Below are 26,278 nucleotides of genomic sequence, written 5' to 3'. Positions count from 1 at the left end.
CAGATCATTATAACATGCACGCAGGTTAGTGTCAGGGCCTCCTGTTTCTGGCATATTTGTGGAAAGTATGTGATCACTGGTTGCATCAATCAATAATACACACAAAAGTCTTTGAGACGCTTGTGTTTCTGGATTAGAATGTGTGAAGATGTGGAGAAGTGCCAAAGATTTGTGCTCAACAAGATACCCCATCTTTGGATGAGTGCACCTTCGAAAAAATCTCCCACATGGAGGCTTGAAGTTTTTAGAGCAGATTTCATTTTGTTCAAACTTGCCTCAGATGGTTGCCAGAATATGTTTGATACAACACTTCTAGAAGTTAACTTAGGCATTCCCAATGTGTTAGCAGTTGGCTGTTGCTAAAATCCTCCTCTGGCAAAGGTTTGCAAAAGTTTTATGTATTGAAGAAGTTACGTTCAGGTTAGGGCGAACTTTAATAAAGAGGACATTCAGTATTGTAACAATAAAACTGTGAGAGATTCAAGAAGCCATAACCTCTTAAACACTCTAACTTGAGAAATGAAACGCTGTTGGCCTGAATGCTGGCCAGATGAATACACAGTAACACCTCATACTTTTACAAGAACTTCACCATGTTGCCTTAGAGGCTGCTAACAATGAGACGTGTCGCTTGAGGAGCGTCGCCAGCAAACCATTGTTTCCCTATGGAACAGCGAGCCTGTCTGGGGCTCCTCTCTTGCTGCTGCGTGATGTGTTTTCTGGGCGCGCATAAAAGTTCAACTACATAAAATTTTCTGCTCAAGTTGCAGAGTCGCACCGCTCCTCAATGTCACTTCTGGCCACGCGCACGCAGCCCCGCTCCACAGGCGCTCCTAGCTGTTTTTCCAGATGGGCTTTCAAGGTGTTTTTGGAGCAGTCGAGCCTGGTATGATGCGTCTCAGTGTGATTGTTTTATGTTTGGAGTAAGACCATGTTTGATTGGAGCAGTAGCAAGTGTTGGATAAGAAGCATGATTGGTTTGTGGTACGTTCGACACATCTAAATTGGGCGTATTATGGGACATAGTCTGGCTCACAAGATGTTTACGGTGATATAAGCCTCCCATTGGCTGCCAATTTCAGACAAAACTGTCCTTACCTTCCGCTTCCTGCCTGCCACCATCTTCAAAACCCCTGTTGCTATGTGACGTCTAGCATAGCCAGTGCTATCTCCACATTTAATTTTAGCACTGAAATAAGAACAACCTCCGAGATGACAGCAAACACAATAAAATGTCTTATGTGGCCTTTTTTTTTTTTTTTTGCAGCGATATAGCCGAAGGTCCTCCTTACTGAACTTTTGCTAACCTTGTATATAACTAGTTTGGAACAACAAATACATTTTGAAGGAAATTTTATGCTGCCTTGATTACATTTTTTGTGAATATAATGAGGGGTTCCTCTTACTTAACGTATCTGGCCAGATACAAAAATGTTGATACTGAACGTATTTGCAAAATGTTTACTGACAATATATATTTAATTTATTTTCAGCTAAAAAATCAGATCTTGCTGTGTTCGTAGCATTGTTAAACAATTTTGTTGTTATGTTCAGGCGCTGGCAGCACTTTTGTGAAGCTTTGGAAAGATCAGCTCGTGCAGCATCCACTCAGACAACCTCCCTGCAAATCTGGCAGGGCACTGAATTGTAGCACTTCATTCATTTACAAATACATCTCAACATAATCCTAGCAATGATTACCAAAGATTGGTACCACATCATACCTGAGAAAACAGCTGAGCCAGTCTGTCCTCAACACCGGACACGCAGAAACGTGATCCATAATACTCAAGGTCCTTATTTTTAGAGAGTTGAGTTTCAGGGCAACACACACAGTAGAGCCAGTCAAAGGACTGAGAGGGTCCTCAGAGTTAATCATAGGCCTTTTATCATTTCTGTTCCTGATCCCATGGGAGCAACAGAAAGTTCCTCTAAATTATCACAAGTCTCTTCTCACCCAGATTTAGGTCCAGAGTATGTGAAGAATTTACATACCCAAGTTGAGACCAGAGGGAAGAAGGACTTCGCTCTGATCACGATTCAAAGCCAAATCTCTTGATGTGGTTTGGTTTTAAATGTGAAGTCCTTCATGCTCTGATGGAAGCTCTATGATGAAACGCATCAGCAGATTTGTCAGCCTGTTGTTGTTGATCAAGACGTGGGGTGACCTTTTTCATCACCAGTAACGCACTGTCTCAGATGCTGACCGCTATGCGTGCTGTATTCCTCAGAAAGCTTCTGATTGACATTAAAAGTATGAGCTAAGTCTTTGTTATTATGTCCTTGTAATTTTTGTTTCCGGTGTTCATCATATCAACAAAACTCTGAGTCATTGCCACCCATGGATTTTCTTTCTCACTGTGCACAAAAGAGTCTTCTGTTGTTTGGGATAATACTTATATTTCATTGGGCAATTATCATTTTGATTTCAAGTTGTGTCACATTTGCATCATCAGCGACAAAGCTACCATTATCCTCTTGATAATTCTGCAAAGAAGTGGGTTGTGTGATGAGAGGTATTATTGTTGCTCTCTAACAGGCATTGTTTTGTCAAAATGGTGGTTCTTTCTTCTAAATAGCCCAACAAGAATGTGCTTGACATAATTACAAGGCGCACAAAAGTCCTCATGGTATTCATTAATGAGAAGAAAACACAATACTGTACATGTAAATATAGAACGAGGGGGCTGTTGTAGTTGGAGGTGATTATTGATTCTGCAGTGGAAGTTAAGAGCTTTTAAACACCTTGGGCGCAAACAAATGTTTTCAGCTTTACTCAAGTGAGAAGTCATGCCTAACTCACTTAGGATACAGTCTGATGTCAATTACCAATCCTCTATGTTAATTGTGTGCGTGTGCAGAAGCCTGAGCCGATAAGCATTAAGCTTTTATAAAGCGTCAATTACCACTGCAGCAGACTTTGGGAAATAGAACATTATGCTGCCAAGTCTTTGCATTCGCTGTTCTGCTTTGACCTATAGATGTAAACTGATCTTTAAATGTACCAGCTTAAACAACCTATGAATATTTCAAATATTGTAGCATGTAAAGTCATGGAATGAGGCATATGGTTAAATTATGCATCCTTGAGTGGTGAGCTCATTAGCCCCCAGGAGGTCCCGCTAAATAGACCACAGGCCTCATCTAGGCCTCCATTTAGAGACTATAGAAAGAAAATAGCTTTGGAAGCCATGCTAATGGTTCACAACCTGATGAAAGCGACCTGATAATGGCACAATACTCACATAATGAAATCAAATTAGAGGCCTCCTTCTCATATTGTACTGGCCGTTTCTAACTGCGGGCTAAGCATCCATCTGTAAGTGATTCATAACAGCTCTTCATGAGTCAGCCCCCCAAAAGATTGCGTGTAATAAAGACTGCTGAGGAGAATAAAAGTGTTTGATCATGCGTCCGTCCGGTGGTATGACAGTCTAATCCAATAACGGCTCCTTAAGGAGGTCACGCTGAAAACTTCAGGCGAGTCGCAGGCAACACAAGACAAATTATGGATTGTTATTCCCCCTTATTCACCATTACAGTTATGACTACTGTTATAGTGAGGCAAATGTGTCATTCAATAACTGGTAAGAAATGTCATTTCTAGACACAGCGTGACCCGCCTTTGGGGTGCTGCTGACACGAGCGATCTGTATGATGTAATAAGCAGCAAGAATCCTCAAGTCTACCCCAATAAATACTCATTGTAGGTTAACAACAATCCCACTGCTTCCTGTAGCTACTGCCAGGAAAGTCCACACGTTACTTTCTAACTGAAAGAGACTTGCACTCAGTGGAGGTGTAGAGTCCCTCTGGGAGCCCCATTACTCGTAACAATGCCACAATCCCTGCGTCTCACTACTCAGAGGGCGGACGCCCGGTGTGATATACACCTTCACATTAGCCCCTGACAAGAAAGGGTTGTTTTTGATGAAGTGCAGTTCTTTGGTGACAGCCTCCTCTCTCATGAAGAATATTTACACAGCCACAAGTGGAGGGCTGTAAATAAATTGCCTTGTGGTGAACCACAAAGTCACCAGACCTTTTCCTGCAGAACAAGCAGAGATCAGGGCGGTTGACAGTTTTTCCCTTCTCCATCATACAATAATTGCAACTGTGACTCAAATTACATTCAATGTTCTAAATAAAGGAAATTGCAGTTTAGCATATTTATGGCCTGTTCAGCTTGTCTCTGCACTTGTTGGAGAGTCCAGTTTAATAAAGCACAACAGCCCTATGTGTTGCCAAGTCTTTAGCAATAAAAGCTACTGTGGTCGTTTAGAGAGTTTCTACTGCTATTTTCGACTGCTTGTCTGGTGTCATTCACAGACGAGAACTTTGCAAAATGTCCGGGCCAAGCCCCTTTTGTGGGGATAGAAAATCAAAGATCTTTAGATTTCAATGCAATTTGACGTGTTTGGATCAGAAAAGTTCTATATATCCCCCCTGGGGGATAAATTAAGATAATAGTTATTTAATTCATTATTTAAAAAAAAAAAAAATTAATTTAACCTGTATTTAATCAAAAGACCTATTGAGATTAAAAATCTCTTTTGAGAGTGTCCTGCCAAAACAAACAGCACTATAAGTTACAGATAGACAACATTTAACAAAAATCAAAATGCAACTCCAAAATAAAACACAAAAAGAAAAAAAATCAACAAGTACTACAAAGTACATTAACATATGCCACAAATGGTCCATAAAAACAAGAAAAACTTAACCCTTGTGTTGTCCTTGGGGGTCATTCTGAACCTAAATGAAATCTTTTGCCGTCAAAATGTTTTTTATACTTATGTAAACAAGGTTTATTGGCCCTAAATTCCAAAACGAAGGGAAAATGTGTGGTTATGGGTTGGACTGAAGTAAGACTGAAGGTGTAACACAGAATTGATTGACCATTTATACAATATGCTTTAAATAACAGTCAAACCCGGTGGGGTCAGAATGACCCCAGAAGACAAGAGGTATATGGCAATCGGGAGGACATTACGAGACCAGCAAAAATTGACCCCCTTTGAAGGTTCATCTTAATCAGAGGTTAGTTTCATAAACATGTCTAATTAAAGAGGTCAATGCAGTTGCCTGAAATCGACACAATATTTGTGTAGGGGTTTGGACTATTCTCTGGTCTGTATGCTGCAAAACCCTGAGTGAGCTTTGGTCATTTTATCCTATCCAGTTAATTTTACATTTGGCTTGAAGATTATTGAGGCCAACTTGGGTTTTAATTAATTTAATTAATTAACTACGAAACCCTTTCTGATCATTTTAAGGGAAGATATGAGAGAAAACTCACCCTTGCACTCACCAGCATGACATTGTTGGTACCAGTGGATTCATAAGGTTAATATGATGATGATAAAATCTTCAGAAGAAAATGCAAGACCAAACATGCAGGATGGGAGTATCACTGTTGTACACTTATGAGTTATTAGTATGTGATTTGTATTTTTAGGCATTTTTTTCTCACCTGTTATGAAATGGGTAGCGCAGACAAATGTTGGGGGACCAGGGTCTGTTTTAGTTGACATTCATGTGAGCCCTCTTTTTGGCCCTCACCCACATTTTCTCTCTTGATCCCTCAACTCTTGTATATAATTAAACTGTAGACTTAGAGTTCTGGTCTAGTTTCTCACACAACCAGTCACACAGCAACTCTTTGGCAACTCTTCACGTCATGAAAAAAAAAAAACAATCTTGATTTGCTCCTATTCTGAGAAATTCTCGGCAATGCAACAAACTGTTCTGGAAATGTCATAGTCGCACAGCAACAACAGACCGGAACTTGATTTTGGGAATAAAAATATAATAATTGTTGTGCAGCCTTGTCTTAACCTGAGTGTTCATGATATCTTAATGAATTGAGTTTGATAGCCATCATGTCCCTTTAGTCTTTCCTCATCCAAGTGGATAAACGACTCAACACAGGCAAAAGTCTGATGCTGCTGTTCTGTATGACTGAACTGCAGAAAGCTCCCACTCAGGCTTAAGTTAGCTTTCCATCATTAGTAACTGTCACCCACATCATTCAGTGATTTAACACACTAGCAGTGAATATTCACGCATCTCATTTGCCTCAGTCTCACTGTAGGAGCCTCGGTTAACCTGCAACTTTTCTGCATTTTTCTGTTCTGTTTCCCCCTCATGTGGCAGTGTGTTTCTTTCCCCAAAAAGGGGGCACAGCCTTGGCGATGACGCAAGCCGGTCTGATCTGTGTTATTAAGAAATATTAAATGAGGAGCTGCTTTGTATGAGAAATGCTGTTTTCTTCAGACATCTGTGGAGAAGATTTGCAAGTAGTGCTCATCGCCATGAGCTGTGCCCTCACAGGATTTTTGTTGCTTTAGTGAAATGACAGTCACAAACATCACTGCAGTTTCTTTAATGCTGTTAAAGTTGCCATCTTGGCAAGAGTACCATGCTCTGCACGAATTATATGAGTCACTCTGATTCTATTTATGTATTCATTTTAGACAGATGCATGCTTTCTACCAAGCAGTATTTTTTATTAGCTGTATATCTGTTTCATGTTTATTGTTGTTGTTTTGTTTGTACAGTATTATTATTAGCTTTGATACAGCTAAAGTCTGCTAACGTGTTTTAGAGCTTTCCAGAAATCCTCAAAGTGCTCAGAATAATTGAGGGTTTAAACATCGGAAGTTCCATTATAACCGAGCTAACTCCATTTACAGATGAAAAGTTAGACAGGAGCAAGCCACTATGCTGGAAAACTGAGATGAAAAATACAGTAAAAGTTAACATTTTTAGTTGCAAGTAGAATAGGTTATAGCTGACTCTGTTGGTCTTTCAGTCAGTTGCACTGTTAGTGGTCTTTTGCAAAAAGTTGCATAACATCTAAATGGATTCATAGAGTTGCCAAAGATTTTGTAAAAAGATTGGTCATAAGCCAAAGGACAGCTGAATAATCCCACATGCACAGCTACAAGGGATTTTTGCTCGTTAAAAAATGTTTTAATTTATACTCAGTATTACCAGTAGAGTTGGGTCGATTTCCATTTCTGCTAGTTCAGTCTGACGTGTGAGATTAAACTGATTTGATTTTTGCAAACCAACTGAGCAACCATTTTTCATGATGTTACATTATGGCAATATCAAAGATAGCCTATCGCAGCACAATGTCCAGACTGCTAAATCATGTGGAACACCTGGCAAAATTCAGTGAACTGGTCCGGTCTGGTGTTTGGCTTAATATCAAACCGTTTTTTAAAGTTTTGCACTGGCCCAGCCCTAATTCAGAAGAATTACTCCTATACTAGATGATCCTGCACTTTATGATTTGCGTCCAGTGATAATGCAGAGAGAACATTAGCTCTCTTTGTAGCAGAAAGCAAGGATGTCGAGATTTGGGCAGCAAATAGATGTGCTGCCAATTTCCGTGGTAGAGATTGGAGTTCCCTTCCTTTCACAGATCTTTGATTAACTTCACATTATCAGCAACCTAAACCGTGAACTTCCTTAACCTTAACCAATTGTTTTTGCTCGCCCAAAGAGGTTTTATGGAAAGGTTTATTCTTGACAGTCTTGTCTGGTGATAGAGTTGATATACTGTATGCTGTGGTATATAGTAGTATCTTAAAGTTATATTTTATATATGTGTGTTTGTCTGCATAAACATATGTGTATTGCTATTTGCAAGTCAAACAGCCAGATATTGATGTATCCTCCACAGAAAGTATGAAGGCAGTTGATCAACCACAGATCTGACATACGGCAGTCGAATTTAATCTAAATCTGATCTGCATCTACATATTGCCAGTGAAGAGGCTCGACAGACTCTTGATATGTTGCTCTTTTTATCCTAGAGATTTATGCATACGTTTACATCAGACCTCTTGTGTAAAGGAGAAAAAAGCACAAAAATAATTGCAGATTTTTATTAACAATTTCCCGAATAAAAAAAACAAGCAAAATTAATTTCTGTTCATGACCTAGCCTATTCCATAGTGCTAGAATTTTTCAATTTTGCTGAGACACTGTGCAATTAATATTGTATGACAGCAATTTAAATTCACCCACCGCCATGCCATTCCAATAAAATGAGCCTCATATTGCCAAAACTGTGAGGATTAAAAACCAGGTGCTTGAGGCGCTCTGAGTCGACTGCATTACATCTGATCACCACATTGAGAGTGTCTGTGCCAGTTACATATTTTGAAAGCTCCTGGCTCGGTGTGATAAAATATGCAGTAGGTGCATGATACATTACGACCTTAGTCAGGAGCCATGCTGTCAGAGTTTACTAAGACAGTCCTTTCCTCCTCCCTCGGTTTGAGCTAAAACATTTTGGACAATGCGTATGCTGTGATTGGGTTTGTTTATCTCCAAATACAAGAAATTAAAGTTGTTCCACTGATAAAGACCACCAGCATGATTCTGTTGATTTGATAAGCAGAAAGTTGCACAAAAATAAGCATCTGTAGCTCTTGAATAAAGAATCATCCCCGACTTTTGATTTCAACATTGATATAGTATGTCAATGAGGCCAAGTGGGGTGTGTGTGTGTGTGTGTGTGTAGCAGTAGTGGATTAATTATCATCATTGCTTGCTAAGTCTTAATTAATCAGACAGTGTATTTTCCTCGAAGGCTTTTTGTTTATTTGCTAGTTTCCTACAGGCCCTCTGTATCAGTACAATAATGCTAATAGACTCCTCTATCTCCCATACATCTTTTAAATGAAATACAACCTGAATGGTGTTCAAATGAGCGGTTGATAAATGCACACTGTTATAAACAGCTTCTCCTACCTGATCCACGGCTCCCCGAAACATTTCTGGTAATGAAAAAGCACACAAACGCAACACTCAGTGAAAGAAACCTTCATTTTTGAAGATCCATATAAGAACAGTGATTTTTACAATGTGGTGGGAAACACACCGTGTCTGTTTTGGAGTTTCACCTCAAAACAGTGGTCCACATTTGCGACGGCTTGACAGAAGTGTTTTGGCAGTTTCACCCTCAAGCTTAAAGCCCATTTTCATGGCAGGTGGTATTTGGTGATATTGGGAAGAAAATATATATTTCTCAGAGGAGTGGCAAACGGTATTGTATTTTCGTGTCTCCAGCGTATAAACTGAGGGGGAATAATTATAGGCACCTTACATTAATGGTGATTCACTCTGCCTCCTCACCAGCAGCAGTTCTTTCTCTTTCTGTGGTGCAATGAGTTGTTCCCCCCCTGCCTGCCATGGCTGGAGCTGACAGGGGCACTTAAAGTGGTCACCCTGAAAGAGCATTCTCAAATGAAACACTCTCCCCCTGTCTGAAAAGTGTCCTTGGGTGTCGTGGCTTACTTTACAGACAGTGATGCTGTCTCGTTTGAAGCCGATCTTCCAAACACAAGTGGCGAAGTCCTTAATTAAACACAAAGTAATGTGCTGACAATCACACACTGTTTACTTCAATCAGGCGAGTTCACTTGTGCTACTGTGCACATTGTAATTAAACTCTGCCTGGACTCACTGTAGAGTAGATTAGGACATCTGTTCATTTATTTTCACTCAGAGGTTGCTCATGGTGCAAGAGTTTACTGTGAAATATTCATGTGTTAAGAAAAACTGATTAATATGGCATACATAATCAATGTAGAATCATAAGCTTGCAATATGTTAGACATTTTGGAAGGGGAAAATGACGTTGCTGTTTGTTCTCTCTGTGGTTGCTAATTGATGAGGCATCTCCTTGAGAAAAAACTAAATTAAATGAGGAAATGTGCTGTTTTATTTGGTGAAAGTTTACAGAATAAATGCATGTATTATAGCTGGGGTGGGGAGAAATATGCAATTCCTGCAGCTCTCCCCTCTTTGTCCTAAGCTTCTCCCACCAGATAATGCGCTTCATAGTGTTTCACGTACACTGATTTACACACCTTTGCGGCAACAATATAGTACAGGCCGCAGACATTATGTCTCCAAGTCCTTCCATATATACAATGACATACATATCTTAAAATTTGACACCGTCACTTGGACTAAACAATGAGTTGCTTAGAATTTGGTAGTCAAAGGTCAAGGTCACCGTGACCTTCCATCTGTCCCATTGTCGTGAACGCAATATCTGTAGAAGGCCTTGAGGGATTTCCTCAGATTTGGCACAAACATCCACTTGGACTCAAGAATCTGGTGGTCTAAAATCAAAGTCAAGGTCACAGTGTCTTCATTAAACATGTTTTTGGCCACAAAATTGAATGGCTGATGAAGAGGCTGAAATTAGGAATTGCCTTGCCTTGCCTCTGAAATTTGTCGCCGATATTGAAATGTGTTTTAATTTGTTTATTGTCAAATTCTCTTTTAGACTGTTTTTGATAAGTTTGTCTTCTTTTTTTCTTTTTAGGTTGCTTTGCAGTGAAGGCAGTTCTGGCCACTGACATAGAGATACTCTCTCCAGGATTCTCCACCAGTGATTCACCAAAGGTATGTGCACGTACATTTGCATTCGTAGAACAGCCAATAGGACCACCTTCTCTCTGAAATGACCTGTGATTGGACAAAGTTTCCTGTCACAGCCTAGATTTTCTTTAGCCTGAAAAAAGAGGATGTTTCAGAAGTTTAGTGTTCTCTCAGTCCACTTGAATTGTAATATGCTCAAAGTTTATTATGGGATTTTTGCCCAGTGACGCTAAAATAAAACTGCGTACCCCAGCTTTAATGTGTACGGCATCATACAGCAACATGATTATGATATGCATGCAACTGTGAGTGTGGGTAATCAAAATATGAAAAACACAAATGAATTTTGCTCATCGCTCTTGTTTATTTATCAGGGGTTTAGAGTTGTTTCATGTCTTTTTATGTGTCTTCCAATTTATCTGCTCTCATGCAAAGCTTTTATCCTTTCCATCAAAGCGTCAGAGAGGGACAATCAAAATAATTAATACTGTTTACATGATAATACAAAGTTACAATATGCAAACAGAATCTCTCCGCCTTGAAATGCTAACTATTTTATTGCAATGTGTAGTGAGCATCGAGGAAACCTCAGAGAGGCACCGTGCATCTGTAAATGTATCGCTGAACAAAAGGAAAGGCCTAATTAGGAGTAACACCATGATCATTCTATATATGTATTCATAAGCCACCAGATAAACACATTACAGAAATCTGGTGCTCACTGGGTAGAGAGTAGGCTGTGGATGATGGGACCACATGGTGAGCTTGTCTTCATCTGGCCCAGCAGGGGTGCCGCTGGTTGTCCTTCCCATTCTCTGAACCCCTTGTCAGAGCGCCACTTATCTGTTCACCCAGCATAGTGGCTGGCTCCTGTCTAGGTTCATCCTCTTCGTCCCCTCACGCTATTCCGCGGCATTCCTTTGTGAAGATGAGTGCAGGCTAATACCTGTGCTATTTTGCAATGCTCAGGAGCATCTTATCTCATGCAGGCAAAATCCCTGGCCTAGGAAGGGAGCAACTAGGCCAGTCTTATTGGGAAGGGGCTGTGGCTGTGGTAACCAGTGGCAGGGAGGCAGCCTTATCTCAGTGTGAGCAGCCGTGGCTCCCCTCCCTGTCCCTCTCAACTCCACACAAGCCTCTCAGATTAACAACACCCTTCTCCTCCCCTGCACCCCCATCCTGCACATGCCCCTTATCCACCTCCCTCGCTCCCAAGCGTCCTTGAACAGACATCATTACTGTGATTATTACTGTTTATCAGGCTGATGAATACAGAACAAAGCTTTGGCCTGTTTTGTTCGGGAGTCGCTTTGTTCTGCTTTTTTGTGTTTGTCGGTTCATGGCTTTGTCATGGAGGTAACAAGGAGGCCTATCAAGTGTGCGTTAACAGGCCTTCTGGGGAGAGTGCTTCCATTGGATGCTGAGCAGGAAGCGGGATCATACACAACACCCTTGATTTAGCACAGCTTACTGTTTTACCTTTATTCCAGCTGTGTGAGTCACTGCTTTCCTGAAGCTTCCTGCTCTGAGGTTTATCTTGTACTCTTCTGTGGATTGGAGCAGCATTACACATATACACACACGCCTCTAAATATTCAGAGGTGGGATTTTTTTGTTTTTTTTGTTTCTCCTTTTATGTGCTTTGTTGGTCTGTAAAGAATTTTACAATGACCTTGTTTGTTTAAAGCGCCTTATAAATAAATTTGGATGGCCTGGAATTGACTTGATGTGCTTACAGCTCCCACAACACTGTACACACAGCGGAAAAAATCCATTTTTCATTTTTGAGAAAATCTGATTTAGGATTTCATTACTCAATTATTCTCCACTGAAACTTAACCTAAGGGCGGCCTGTCATCAGAAGGCGCACTACCCTCTTGACAGCGTGATATGCCCTCCAAACATTGAATTTCCCATGTCCAAAGTACTAAAATATGCAATTATGTATTTACTGCTGAGGAGGAGAAAGGTTTAAAATTTATATTTCAAATAGTGTGCCTAAACACCTTCTTAGCAGCAAACTTTGTAATCCACAGGCTTTTTTGTTTGCTGGCAAAACGCATTCTGAACTAAGACCCGGGCATCGGTAGATTTGGGAAGACAAACAGGCATCTTAATTAAATTCAAAGTGGTTTATGCGAAGGCATTATTCAAATCATACCGTCTGTGAAATTAAGTTGGAATGCATTTGAAACGTGAAGTCAAATATACTGGAAGGGGGAGGAAAATCGTTTAATTAAATCCCTATAGTCGTCATTAGCATGAGGGCTTGTGGGGCCCTGGTCACAGATTACATGTGATGTGCTAAAAAGCTGACGAGCACTTTTATTCAAAAGTTATTAACTTTCTAAGCACCCAATTACGTCTGCTGGATTGCGAGCTCACAACTTATAATCTTCTAAGGCAACTTTGGCTCAGGATCATTGTCCCTCTGAAGTATGGCCAATTAAGCCCTGTTGAGGCTGACAGAGAAAACATAAGACCATGTAATGTCAATGCATTGCTATTTTTTCTCTGCAAAAGTTAAGGCACATACAGGGAAATATACCTTTCCTCAGCTTATTGACAAATTAACATGCACAGCAGAGTGCAAGAAATGTGGCACCATCGCACAATTAGCAAAACTGTTTGTTCAGCTTTCTTGTCTGCAGCCTGTGAAGCTCAACGCATGAATGCATATCACAGCTCAAACTGTGGAGGTGATTTCTATCGTCTATCAGAGCTTTGCCATCATGACACAGTGGGTAGAATAAAAGGAAAAGCCAGATTAACCTCAAGAAAGGAAAGTTTGTGTTTGATTTACCTTGGCAGAACTCCATGTAAGACTCTCATATCCGTCCCTGTACTTATCTCCTGACTACACTTTATTTACTCGCTACTCTTGGAGCTTTTGTGTTTTTCTCTCCTTCACCCAAGCCCTATAGAAAACAGAATATTCGTTTGTTGGTTATAAGAGGAATGTGCTGACTTACTGGGAAACACTGATGTTTGAAAAAGTTGATTTTGTTGTTTTGTACTCCCAGTGAGCTCTGACGTACTATACAAGGCTTTCAAAGAAAAACGAAAAGGCAGTCATTCTCAGAAACACAGGCTGCAGCATAATTTCACTTGGCACCATTAAAGGCATACTTTGCAGATATTCAACCAGCTTTATATGGAACAGTGTGAGTAGTATATGCAATGAACTATGGTAAACTTCCCTCTATCTTACCAGCACCCAGATCCCCCTGCTCATTTACCTTGAACTCTTGAGCTGTTCAAACTACAGATTGTGCTTCCTCATTTTTGTTTGCCTTCCTCCACAGACACAGAGCAGAGAAGCAGATTGAAAGATAGAGAGAAAGACGCTCTCTCTCTCTTTCTCTCTCGCAAACTCAGGCCAAACTTCAATCAAACTGTAAAACCTGGCAGTGCTGATCAAATATAAAAAAGATTCTATTTCTCACCTAAAATGTTTTCAGAGTTTGTGAACAGGGGGTGGGCACTAAACTCTTTCCTGTTTTGCAAAATGGCTCGCTAAAAAGACTTGGTTTTTGCAGCAGTGCATGCTTTGGCGAACTCAGTGACCGTGCTGTCTCAGCTCTGATTGCAGGTGCATACTTTACATGATAACATGCATGCAACTTTGTAAGAATGCAGAACAAAAATCCTGAATTATTTCAGTTTGATAAAAAAAGGAGATGTTGGATCTCATGGCAAAATGTTGGCTAATTTTATTCAACAAACTAGGCTAAATAATACATGCTACAAGTGTGAAAGCATACTGAATATATATTTATGTTCCCATACAATTTGAATATTTGATCTCACTTATAAAGGCTACATGGAAACTGATAGTTTGCATTGTAAGCCTGTCTGGGCATCGAACGTTATTAATACCATATATAATAGAATATTATGCATTGTATTGTTATTGACTGTTCATGGAGACGCTGTTTATGACATGCTCCCACACCACAGCATTTTCCAGAGGTCAGCCTCGGTATTTGTCAAGTTATTGGAATTCTGTGAACCTGGTAGTAAAGGAAGTTTAATGTGTGTGTGCTTGTGGGTTGTTTTGATGTGTCCGTTCGACATCATGGACGGACTGGAAAATAGGTAAACAGTAGGAAGCAGCAGGGACAGAGGTCTGTGAAAACTTTATGCTGGTTACTTCTCTTTATATAACTCTTTTCTATTCAGTCTCTTTTAAACTCGGTGCAGGATAATCTGTATCGATGTTTGTTCGCTGCTTAGGGGGAGTAGGAGGGTAATTAGTGACTGCGAGTCATTGCAGCTTGTTGGTTAAGATTACTGCTTTGATTCAGGGTGTTGTGTTTCCTTCCATGCAAATCAGAGCTGGAAGCGATGAATACCCTTGTCTCTTGCAGCATTTGACCCAGGAATGAAGGCTAATGGTACACTTTCACTATGCATTAAAAAGCCAGATGTTAGCAAGTTTTTGTGCAGTAGGAATGAGGCTAAAGTGTAACATTTCAGGGACACCACATTGCACAGAATTCTTGCTCATGTAATACCAGCATAACACGACTCCATGCACGCAGGGTTATTTTGTTGACACTGCTCACGGAGACGATGTATATGACATGCTCCCATGCCACAGCATTTTCCAGAGGTCAGTCTCGGTATTTGTCAACTCATTGGAATTCTGTGAGCCAGGTAGGAAAGGAAGCTCATGGCGTGAAATTGTCATCGCAGTGACTGCAGGGGACTTGAGGGACGTGGGTCAGTTGACAACCAAATGACAGGGTTGTCCAATACTCGACTGCCTCCCAGGGTGTATGTCTCAGTGGCACACACTTCCCTGCCAGGAGACAGTGGAGCACAGCTGTCCTAAGCTGTTGCGGCTTATGTTGGAATCTATGCAGCGGCCTGTTGTGACATCTTTCTCAACTTTTTAACCCGGTCGCAGTCACTTCCCTACGAAAAGTCCAAAGCCTTGACATCGATAACACTTTGAGATTGATAACGACAGCAGTGCAACTGGCTGGGTGCGTGGACACAGCAGGCAAGACAGTCTGAGCCTGCATACAATTCAGACAGGTCACAATGCATTACTCGTATTCATCGAGATAGGAAAAAAAAAACCCCATTGACCTAGAAAATGCCTCTACTGATTGTTCTGAGCATAAAATCGTGGCTAGTGTAATAAGACAAAAAGGAGAGTTAGCTTTTAAGAGTGGAAATTTAACTTGGCTATCCTTTATGTCTTTTTTCTGGCTGAATTATTTAACACATTTAAAGCTATTCACACTGCTTGGTCTGAATGAGTATGTTGCAAGGGTATAGGTTTCTTTAAACACTAGGGAAGGGACACATTAGAAGAGGGATGTCTGACCCCCAAGAAATTTTGAGAGTGAAACACTTAAGTTCCTGCACTCTGAGGAATTTCTATGCATCAGTTTATGGTGGAAATGTCTTTATTCATGTAAAATAAAACACAAAATTCAGGCTCCAAGTGACAATTCAAAATATAATTAAAAATTTAAGGGAATATAATGCAGTAAATCTCTCAGGCAGTCTGTATTCCCTTAAAATATTTATTCTCCTGTCGATCAACTTTTCTCATATAACGTCATCTCTGCTGAGCCAACATACATGTAGCCGTGATTTACTCTTCATTCCGCTTTTGTGTATTTAATTTATTGCGGAAATAACCCCTTTAAACCCCTTTAAATGTGCATGTGGCACCTTTTTACTTTAATGATACACTAATTAATAAGTGAGTGAAGCATTAGTGTTTGAGAATTTGTAGCTTTTTTACTTTTACCAAGTGCCTTCTTCCCCAAATCCTAAAACCATAACCAAAACCTAACCATCGATGCCAGCATGTGCATTTGTTGACATCATGGTAACTTTATCCTGAAATGTAAAGAGCAGACACAGAAGGATACATAAAATGTAATATTTTTACGCCGAGGTTCACTGCAAGGCTGCAACATGTGACAGCTTGGGATGGGAACGTGTTGCTGTGTAAATGACAGCTTTGATATGTTGTGTGGTATAAATACTTCATCTATATCTGACTTAATTGTAGGTACATAACAGTGGCCACAACTTTCATGCAATGCTACTTTCTTTCCCCCTCAACTCACACTTTAGTGTTGATTTGAAATAGCACAGCAGTGGTTGGTTAAAAGATCCCGAGCCAAAAAGACACTTAAATCCCCCAATAAGCTACAGTAGCAACCAGGCCTGACAGCAAATCTTGGACTTAAAGCTGACGTGAAACTGAATAGCTCTCACCCAAGCCCCTGGTCTGACAAAACTATATTTGCTTTTAATCTTCTTATTGAGTCCAACGCTGGCCTTTTAAAGACCAATTGAAAAAATGTAAATCACATACAAATGAGGAGTAATTCTGATTTCCTCAGTCCGCTTGTCCCTCAGTGACCATATCCAATTTTCAGACTTATATTATCAGGCTTGGTGAAGTGGTCAGCACACTAAAAGGAGCTAATATCTGCCAGACCAGCTGCTCTGCCAGGGCACAGAGAATGCTTGAATCATACTCTGCTCCGTTACCCCATTTAAATGGACAGACTGGAGCTAATTTTAAATAAAGTCTAATTACGGACATGCTTTTGAAACGAATAGAAACATAAGCTGGGGCTACCATCTAGTAGCAATTATTCTGTAGCATAATGTGTCTTAGAAAATGGAGTGAAACAGACTGCATTAATCTTTCTTTTAACTTTCTTTGGACCATATGAAGTCAAAGTTCATCGGTCATGTTATCATTTTCCCCCTTTAGAAATTTGATCTTGAACGTTGTGTGACTGCGAAACAATGATTTCAAAGTATGCACATGTCCTCTATCATAAAGCACTGTCAAAGGATAAACCAACCTCCTGCCAAGTACCGCCAAAATTAAATATTGAACCACTGGAATGGGAATAATTCAAATCTATATGATTTATACATATTCTGCTCAGTGAATGAGAGTGGAGCACGGATGACTGATTAGGCTTTTATCTTTCACCAGTTCACACTGATTATACTCAGTGTGGTAGTGAAGAATGTCAGAGGACTGAAAAAAAAACACAAAGAGAAGTAACAGTAGATGGAGTTCAGAGGGTGAAGGTGCCAATATTTGCAGCAACAGCACGGGAGAATAGTGCAGTTTTGATTATATTTTGGCATTTGATTGAGAGTTTTTCAACATTCTTGTTTATTTAAATGTCCTGACCTTCCATCCAGCAGTTGTTTTGTTGAGGCACGTCAGTCCTGCAGCTCAGTGAAGCAGGATGTGGGGGTGGCATTGTTATCCTTTGCTCTCACACTGTAAAATCCTTGCACCTCAAGGCTTTTTGAATGTTATGGGCGAGTGCTGAGAAAGCTGTGCTGCCAAAAGTATTGACCACTGTAAACCAGAAGATATAAGGTCGGCCATTTGATCCATGCTGGGGAAGTGCTGTAATATACTTAAAGTAATGGTGCTATGTGTGTAGTTGACATAGTTACTAACCATTAGATCTCTCTCTCTGAGTGCTTAAAGACCAGCCCAGTCGGCAGATTGAAATATTGGCATTGTAAGTTTCTGCAAAACACGAATATGTAACATTTGAACTTTTCATATGTATCATATCAATGTTTCTAAAGCGACGTGGTATGTGAGCCGACTTTATTATCGGGAGGTGGTGGGGTTGGAGGATGGCTAGAGATTTTTTCCGGTGGCTTTTTAGGCGACCTTTCCACCGGGGGACAGTGACATGAAAAGCAGTTGTTTTTTTATCTTAACCGTGCTGCGTTTCCAGCTGGAATAATGCAGCAAAAAGTGGTTGAACCATCACTGCGGGTTTTGCTGTGATAGTGTAATGAAAAGAGGTTATTTTTTACTGAGACATAATTGCCTTTCCAACTGAGATAGCACAGCGTAAAACTGATGTTTGTTACCAAGCCATCACCACATTTATTGCTCAGATACTGCAACAGAAAGTGGTTGCTTCTTATTGTTACATTGCTGCATTTTCAGCAGGGATAGTGCAACAAAAATGGTTGCTTTTTACTAAGTCATCACTGCGTTTTTTTTGCTGGGATAGTGTGATGAAAAGCAGTTGTTTTTCACTAAGACATCGCAGCAAGTTCAGCCAGGATAGTATGACGAAAAACTGTTATTTTTACTAAGACATCACTGTTTTTCTGCCAGGATAGTGTGACAAAAATAGGCTTGTTTTTATTGAGACATTGCGGTAATTGCTGCTGGGATAGTGCAATTAAAAGCAGTTTTTTATCACAGAGCGATCACAGCATTTACTGCTGAGGTAGTGCAAAGGAAAGCAGTACTTTTTACAGATACTCTGCTGCATGTCTTTATTGGACAGTGCCAAAACATTGCTGCATTTCATTTCAATAGTTTGCCCAAAACAGGATATTTAAACCCCAAAAAAGATCTTTTTCTAGCCATAACCAAGTGTTTTTTGTTGTCTAATCACACCATAACCACAGCTTTGTTAAAACAGCGACATGAAAATATTACATATCTGTGGCAAGACTGATCTGGAGCATGACTTTATATAATCATTCTGCAACCTTGTTAACAAATGTTCTCATTAACCTCTTAGATATTATGCAGACTTAATATGAACGTGTATTAAACTGTCAAATGCAAAAGTGTGAAAAAGAAAGGTGTTTTTCTAGCAGGAAAACAACATATCACTGTCAATGTCCTTTGTACACCTGCCATAACCTGAAAGTGGATCGATCTGTTAAATCTTAAACATTAATACGTTCATATTACTGCAGTGCAGTTTTCAACCATTAAGTGCTGCCAGTCATGCCATGCTGAGTATTTAAAGCGCACATAATGGTTAGTCTATGATTATATGTGATTTTGCAAACATAACTTGTTGTTCCTCCCTTTGGGTTTTTGAAACGCTTCCCACTGTGACGACAGCCGAGCTGGAGCTGCATGTATTGACGCAAAAAAATAAACTGTGACCTCTGTCAAAAGGAAAGGTCAGAATCCCAAATGCTCTTTCCCAAAAGGCGTCCTGTCAGCTGCTATCACAAACAGTATTAACCCAGCTTGGTGGCACTCCTGCGGAAATCCCACCAGCAATTTTCACCATCTAAATGAACTGTCATTCTCTTGTCATAGTTAACTCTAACTGATTCTCAGCCACTAATCTCCTTAGCAGATATCCCAAAAGGACAGTGATAAAAAAAGAAGAGAAATCTCGTGGAATGATTTCATAGCAAATTCACATTTAGGTCATTTGACAGTCATTGTAGTGCATGTCTGAAGGGTTAAGGCTTGTGACAGTAATGTTATTCATCATTCTGCGCAGTGTTTAATGGACATTTTGACATAATCTGCATTAACCAAGGATTTTAAATGTACGCCGCAGTTAAGTGGTGGACAGTGACGGCCATATTCCTCCGGTATTCAACTGTCATTCAACTTTAATGCGCTGGTCTACTCTACTGTGTTGCTTGTTACTAACTTGCTTAACAGTTTAAAATGTCCAATTACACAGTTGGATGACCATTATGACTACATAAGCGAGGGACACGACTCAGCCATTGAAATTGGTTTTTGCCGTGCAAAATAATCTGAAATCCAAATAGTATTATGCAAATGATGATAAATATTAAGACAAAGAAAGCGATGCTTATTTGCTTCAGCCGTAGCTCCGCCACATATGAGCTCAGCCTTCACTTCACTGCTAAAAGCAGAACATATTAACTGTAAAATATGTGAGATAAAATTCCTCTGAAGGACTAGGACATTCAGACTGTGGCTGGAAACAAAAACTTTTTTTTGTTCGGCTGTCACATTCATTCAAGTTCTTTGTCAAGCTTATTTTCATAGCCACATCTTGTCAGTAGTCTATTCATCACAGTCCTCATCTGTGCCATGTGTGATTGATGCATGTGTTTGATGGCAGCCAACTGCAAAATACCTCAAAAGTGAGGGTGCTCTTCACAGATCGCCTTTACTTTTCATCCTGTCGATGTTTTGCTTGCACAAGCAGCCTCTCCCTTTCTCACATGCCAGCATCAGTCATATCAGAGCAGCCTCTCCGTATCGATGGCTATGTAAAATATATATCATTTAAAGAAGGTAAACAACACTCCACACCCAGCACCAAACATAGTATTTCCTCTGTGAACTCATTTACATTTAGAAAAAAAATCAGAAAAAAAATGTTTGCAATGTATGTGTCTGCAAACCATATATATTTATATATATACCATATATATATATATATATATATATATATATATTTGAAATTGTTGGTTGTGTTAAGACGCGATAATGCTGTCATTGTCTGATGGTAGAGATATTGTTTGGTGGCGCAAGAGCTGCTAAAAATCAGACAGTTCAGTGAAAAACATCCACTTTTGGTGTCATGAAAGCTGAAACACATCCAAAATCTGCGGCCCTGTGGTGCTGGCAACCACCGCAATGTGTCAGTAAAAAAAGCACCCAGTTCTGGTGGCTCAAACGGTGCTGGGAAATGCTGGAATGTGTCAGTGAAAACTACCCAGGTTCAATGGCTTAAATGGTGATTGGAAATAACACAATGTGTCTGTAATAAAACAGTTAGGGGGTTCAAACGGGGCTGAGAAACGCTACAATGTGTCGGTAAAAATTACTCCAGTTTGGTGGCTCAAACAAAGCTGGGAAATGCCCAGATGTGTCAGCAGAAAACACAGTTTCGCTGGCTTAAACTATAACAGAAGACTCTTTGATATGGTGGTAGAAAACACTCAGGTTTAATGGCTAGAGGGAAGCTGAGAAAAGCCACGTAGTAAGAAAACCCAACCTGTTTTTGGTGTCACAAATGCCGTTATTAAATGCCGCAATGTGAAAAAGACTCCAAGTTATATGGCTCAAAGAGAGATGGGAAGTGCCACGATGTGATGGTAAAAGCACCCAGGTTAAGTGGCTCTAATGCTGCAGGCAAACGCCATGATGTGACAGCGAAAAACACCCAGGTTTGGCGGCTCAAAGGCTATTTGGAAAAGCTGAAAAAGGTCGCCAATAGAGTTTTTTTGATTTCATATAGTAGTCTGCAGCCTGGCAAGCTGGTAAAATACTACCTGTCATTAGTCCACCTCCTGATAAAAATAAGTTAGTTATTACATCACCTTAGAAATGTTGATGATAAAAAATATATGTAATAATACGTATGAAATTAGCAGATGTAACATATTCATGGTTTGCATCATTTTCTTCTGGCGACTGGGATGTTTACCTTTGAATTGCTACCAATGACCATGTCTTGCTTTCTTAATTCCAGTTGGCCTCTGCTGCTGCATGTTTTCACAGTGTGATCATCTGCATCCAGGGTGGAACTGAAATACAAGGTGCAGAGAACACAAGTGTACCGAAACCACAAGCAACACAAACATTTAAATGAGAGTTTTCCAGCCGTATTTTGACAATGCAAAATAGTTGCTTAGAAACATAATTCACATGAGATAAGGTTGCTGCCTCCTGCTATGTATTCTGGCATTTTATTTTGACTCCATTTGAAGAGGTTCATTCTGGGCAAGCTCTTTGAAGCTCTGTGTGCTTTATTCTGTGGAAGGCGGAAAGAGGTCATCCTGTGCCCGTCCTCCTAACACCTGTAAAGCAAAAACATAGATATCGAAAGCTTACATCTTATAGTGCGTCCTATACTTATATCTAGAGATGGTAACGCCTGGTGCAGCTGCTGATAAGAAGCTGTTACAGGTGCAGTAAATAAGGTCTTTACAGCTGCACAGCACAAAATGGTCCTAAAACATCTCTGGGGGTTTGATTGGGCTGCTGATCAATACCAATGACACAATGATTGCTCTGCTGGTTACTGAGGTCCACGGATTTCAAAACTCACTTTCTCTTCCAAGCCCTGCTTTGTTCAAAACACACTTTTTTGGGAGGGTGCCAGTCCAACTTTGCAGTGGTGGAAATTTGCTCGTGCAGACATTTCTGTTCGATTTCTGCTCTAATTAGCTCGCTTGCTTTGTCTCGATTGTGAAAACGTAGCTTTTGATTGTGCCAATTATGGTAAGTGGTTCCAGAGACCTGTCAATGTTGCTGCTATTCCTTGTCATTGACAGAGGATGATAATTTATGATCACTTATGACCCTTTTAATTACAGCATGTCATGTTATTCCATTTATTACGCTTTACGTGCACCCCAAGGACAGAGGGAGCAGGATTTATTTCTGCCATATTTGTGTCTCCCTGCAGCTTGTTTTCAGCCGATGTGACTCCTCTCACCTATCCTTGCATCCAATGACATTGGAGCATAGACATGTCCTATTAGTGAGTGATACAAGTGTTCCTCAATTAAGGATCTCATTAAAGACATTTGATAAGGCTCTCTGTCCCTGGGGATATCAACTCGCTAAATCCCAAACAAGAATAAAGTTCACTGTCACAGTAGCAGAGTCTGATAGACGTCAAGGCTGTTTGTATATCTGGGGAGTGGTGCCAGGAGGCAGCGCAAACATGACACGCTGTGTGCTGTGGTAGTGATTAGTCTCTACAGAGCAGGATTTAATGGTGTGGCTGCAGTCTTTGACCCAACACAAGACACCCCTTGCCCCCACCACTTGGCCTTTACCCCTCCATTTTAGGCGTTCACGTCTTGGGTTACCAGATTCTTGTTGGGAAAGATGAAACTGTTTTTCAAAAGGCACACTTCAAACCGAGTCTTATTAGAAATCATTGGCAAGATGCCCACAACTGTATTTTCTGCGTTAAAAAAAAGATAGTCATATTTTAGTTTCAGAATCAGAATCGCTTTATTCGCCAAATGTAGCCTACAGAGTACACAGGAATTTGACTGGTGATACAGGGCAGTAAAAAGAGGGAAATTGAGTTAAAAAAAAAAGAGGACACCGTGCCAACAGAGAACAAGAGCGTTCCTTCAAAAAAGGACGATCAAATTAGAAGCTGCATGGTGCTCAACAGTATGTATGTTGCACACTGCCTATTGTAATGTTAATGATGGATAGTTAAAGAGAGTTATGGCCTTTTGGAAAAAAAAAACTGTCAATGTGTCTGGTGGTTCTGGTGCTGATTGAGTTTAAACTACGGCCAGAAGGAAGCCGACTAAAGAGGAAGTGGGCCGGGTGGGTTGGGTCTGCCATAGTCCTGCTGGACCGCTTTCTGGCTCTGTCATCATGCAGGTCTCTCACAGGCACCTGCTCCTGGCCTGTGAGCCACCTGGCTGTCTGCATGATGCCCTCCAGTCTGTGTTTTGTTGCAGCAATGGATGCTGGGTACCACTCAGTGATGGATGAGGTGAGGACGCTTTCAGTAGTGGCTCAGCAGAACTGGGCTCAGAGTTTTAGGAGAGATGTTAAGTTTTTGAAGCAGCCTGAGGAAAAACATTCTCCGGCGGGATTGTTTGATGATGGTGGTGGTGTGAGTCGTTGAGCGGCGGGACGTAACCGTCTTCAGCCTTAACTGCCGTGTTGGTGATGAATAGTGGAGGATGTGAGTTTGATTTTGTTTAAATGTATTATTACCCTTTTTTAATAACTAGCATAACTCTAGAAATCATTAGAAATTTGACATATTTTCATGTTGCATCTCCCCTGTTTGCAGAATTGCCAACTCTGACACTATTGTGATTGTTTTGTGCTTGTTTGAGATATTTTTTTGTGTTACTTTGTCATTTTGTGTCTTCTTGTGGTGGTTTTGCAGCTTGTGTAGTCATTTGAGTCTCTTCAAGATAACTTTGTGTCTGTTTCTGGTTGTGTTGTGTCTCTTTGATGTGGTTGAGCCAGTTTTTGTAGTTGAAATTCCTTTGCATATGTTTGTGGTCATTTTGATTTCGTTCTCCGTCAATACATACTAATACAAGGGACATTTTGTAAGTAAAGGCCAGGGGGGCCCCTAAAACTCTTAGCCTGTGCCATCAGGCCTTATCAGCAATCGAGAGTGTTGTATGGGCTGTCCCATTTCAAAGGGAAACTTATCAACCACTGTCCCTTGTATTTTGGTGGCACTCAAAATTGAGGGGTAGGAGAGAAATGTAAAATGTGATTAGGTCTTTGTGCAAAGCTCACTCTCCTTGACCTTCCAAAAGAGGTCCTTGACTAAACAAATGATGAGCATCTGCTCTGGAGTCAGTGTAGGTGGCAGAGAGACACAAACTCATCAGGCATCCTGAATTTTTGGCACATTTTTCTCCAGGGTACGACACTCACCAGACCCCTCAGCGTCTGTCCTGAACCGCAAGACAGAAAAAGTCACCACAAGAATCCTGACCTTGGTGGGATGATTCCCTGGTTGCTATGGAAATATTTAGGGACACAAAAAATAGGACAAGGCTGAAATCGTACCACATGTTTCTACACTAGTTATTAAATCTTCTGCTCTCACTAAATTAAAAACAAACCTTCAGTAGAAAGCAACACGTCAATACAGTAAGTTGACCTCCAGAATATTTCCCTATTTTTCCTCATAGTCCCAGGTGTGTGTGTAATTTCTGTATTTACTCATGTATTAGGCAATATTGCAGTGTTTATTTCCCCAGCAAGAAGCTAAAACATTATTTTGCCATAATAAGACTGAAGGCCAGAATATTGCACATTTGGGGATCTGTGAATTCATCCTGAAACATGCAGAGGACTCTCTTAATTTATTTACCAGGGAAAACTAATAATTATCCTACCTTCACAGACCATACGCAGTGAGAATTACTGTAGATATTTCTGAGCGTTAGAAGTAGAAATTTTCTTTTGGTCAATAGTCATATTATCTTTTCAGAGAAATTGGATGACTGACGGTATTACACCTGCACATTCTCTGAAAACATCCCACATTGTGTTTAACTAAACTAATTGTCCATTTTAAAAAACTTAATACAGCATGCGTATTTCATCTCATGCAATCAGTGAAATCATTTTTGGCATTATATCTGATGGCTGTGCTTGCTTCAGTGTAATGTCTCTTGAAATTCAAGTAATTTTTAAAACAATCAGTGTTTCAGTTTGCTGTGGAGGCAGAACTCACCCCGTGTGATTATAAAAAAATGTAAAGTTTACTGTTTATTTCTTAAGATGGCCATTGTTAAGGCTTGGAGTTTTTTCTCTTCTACCACTCCATTAATTTTAACATTTGTCCTCAAAACATGCTTGCAGCGCAGTCATAAAATGTGCAATCCCACAGAGGACACTAGTGTAGCCCAAAGCTTTTCCCCTTAAAACATTAACTACATTTAGTTTTAACAACACAAAAAGTCTTAAAGCTAATATGTGCTTCTGTGTTCATTATATTCAATTACATCCCACAACGTGCTTTATGGAAATGGTGGATGGTTCATAGTGGCTCTGTTGAAAAGGTCATAGAATCAGCAGATTAAGAGATTCTTCTTCTGCTGCACATTAAAGTGCTGCACCCAGACCCAATGAGCAATCTCATCCACTTCGGTGCAAGTGGAAATTTTGGTGGAACAGAAAATCCTTTGCAAATGTCTTGGCAGTCAAACCTGTAGATATTCAGATATTTTGCTTGTGGTTGGTATATGACACACCTCATCAAGTTTCAACATGGTGATCTACTGGGGAGCATGACTACAAATGAAATGTCATAAATTAATAAATACTATAAATTAATAAATACTAATAAAGCAATGGGGCACCCAGTAGCTCGCCTGGTAGAGTAGGTGCCCCATGCAAAAAACGCTAGGTTTGACTCCAACCTGCGGCTTTTTGCTGCATGCCATATTCTTTCCTTTTGTAGATATTAAATTTTTTTGTCTACTTGTAAATGTACAACATTCAATAATAATAATAGTAACAATTATAATAAGGAACCTTTAAAAAACACACTTTACAAAGTGCTTATCAAACAAAGCAATGCTGAGGCAATAAACTCCAGAGTTAATATAACAATTCAGGTTAGTCAATAATGCT

At 40.2% G+C, this 26,278-nt stretch overlaps 1 long non-coding RNA gene across 1 annotated transcript in view; it reads left to right on the top strand.

Annotated features, from left to right (window-relative positions):
- The window catches only part of LOC148190259 (uncharacterized), a 166,372-nt gene that overhangs the window by 28,455 nt on the left and 111,639 nt on the right, over positions 1-26,278 (top strand). Inside the window, exon 3 of the long non-coding RNA XR_015775354.1 lies at positions 10,355-10,434. This is a non-coding gene — a long non-coding RNA (uncharacterized LOC148190259). The remainder of the gene's footprint in view (positions 1-10,354; positions 10,435-26,278) is intronic.

The sequence above is a fragment of the Plectropomus leopardus genome, chromosome 2 (genome assembly GCF_026936395.1).
Source record: "Plectropomus leopardus strain MGB_pleo_1.0 chromosome 2, ASM2693639v1, whole genome shotgun sequence".
Classification (NCBI taxonomy): domain Eukaryota; kingdom Metazoa; phylum Chordata; class Actinopteri; order Perciformes; family Serranidae; genus Plectropomus; species Plectropomus leopardus.
Note: the sequence above shows the minus strand (reverse complement) of the source record. Positions and strands in the feature narration are given on the sequence as shown.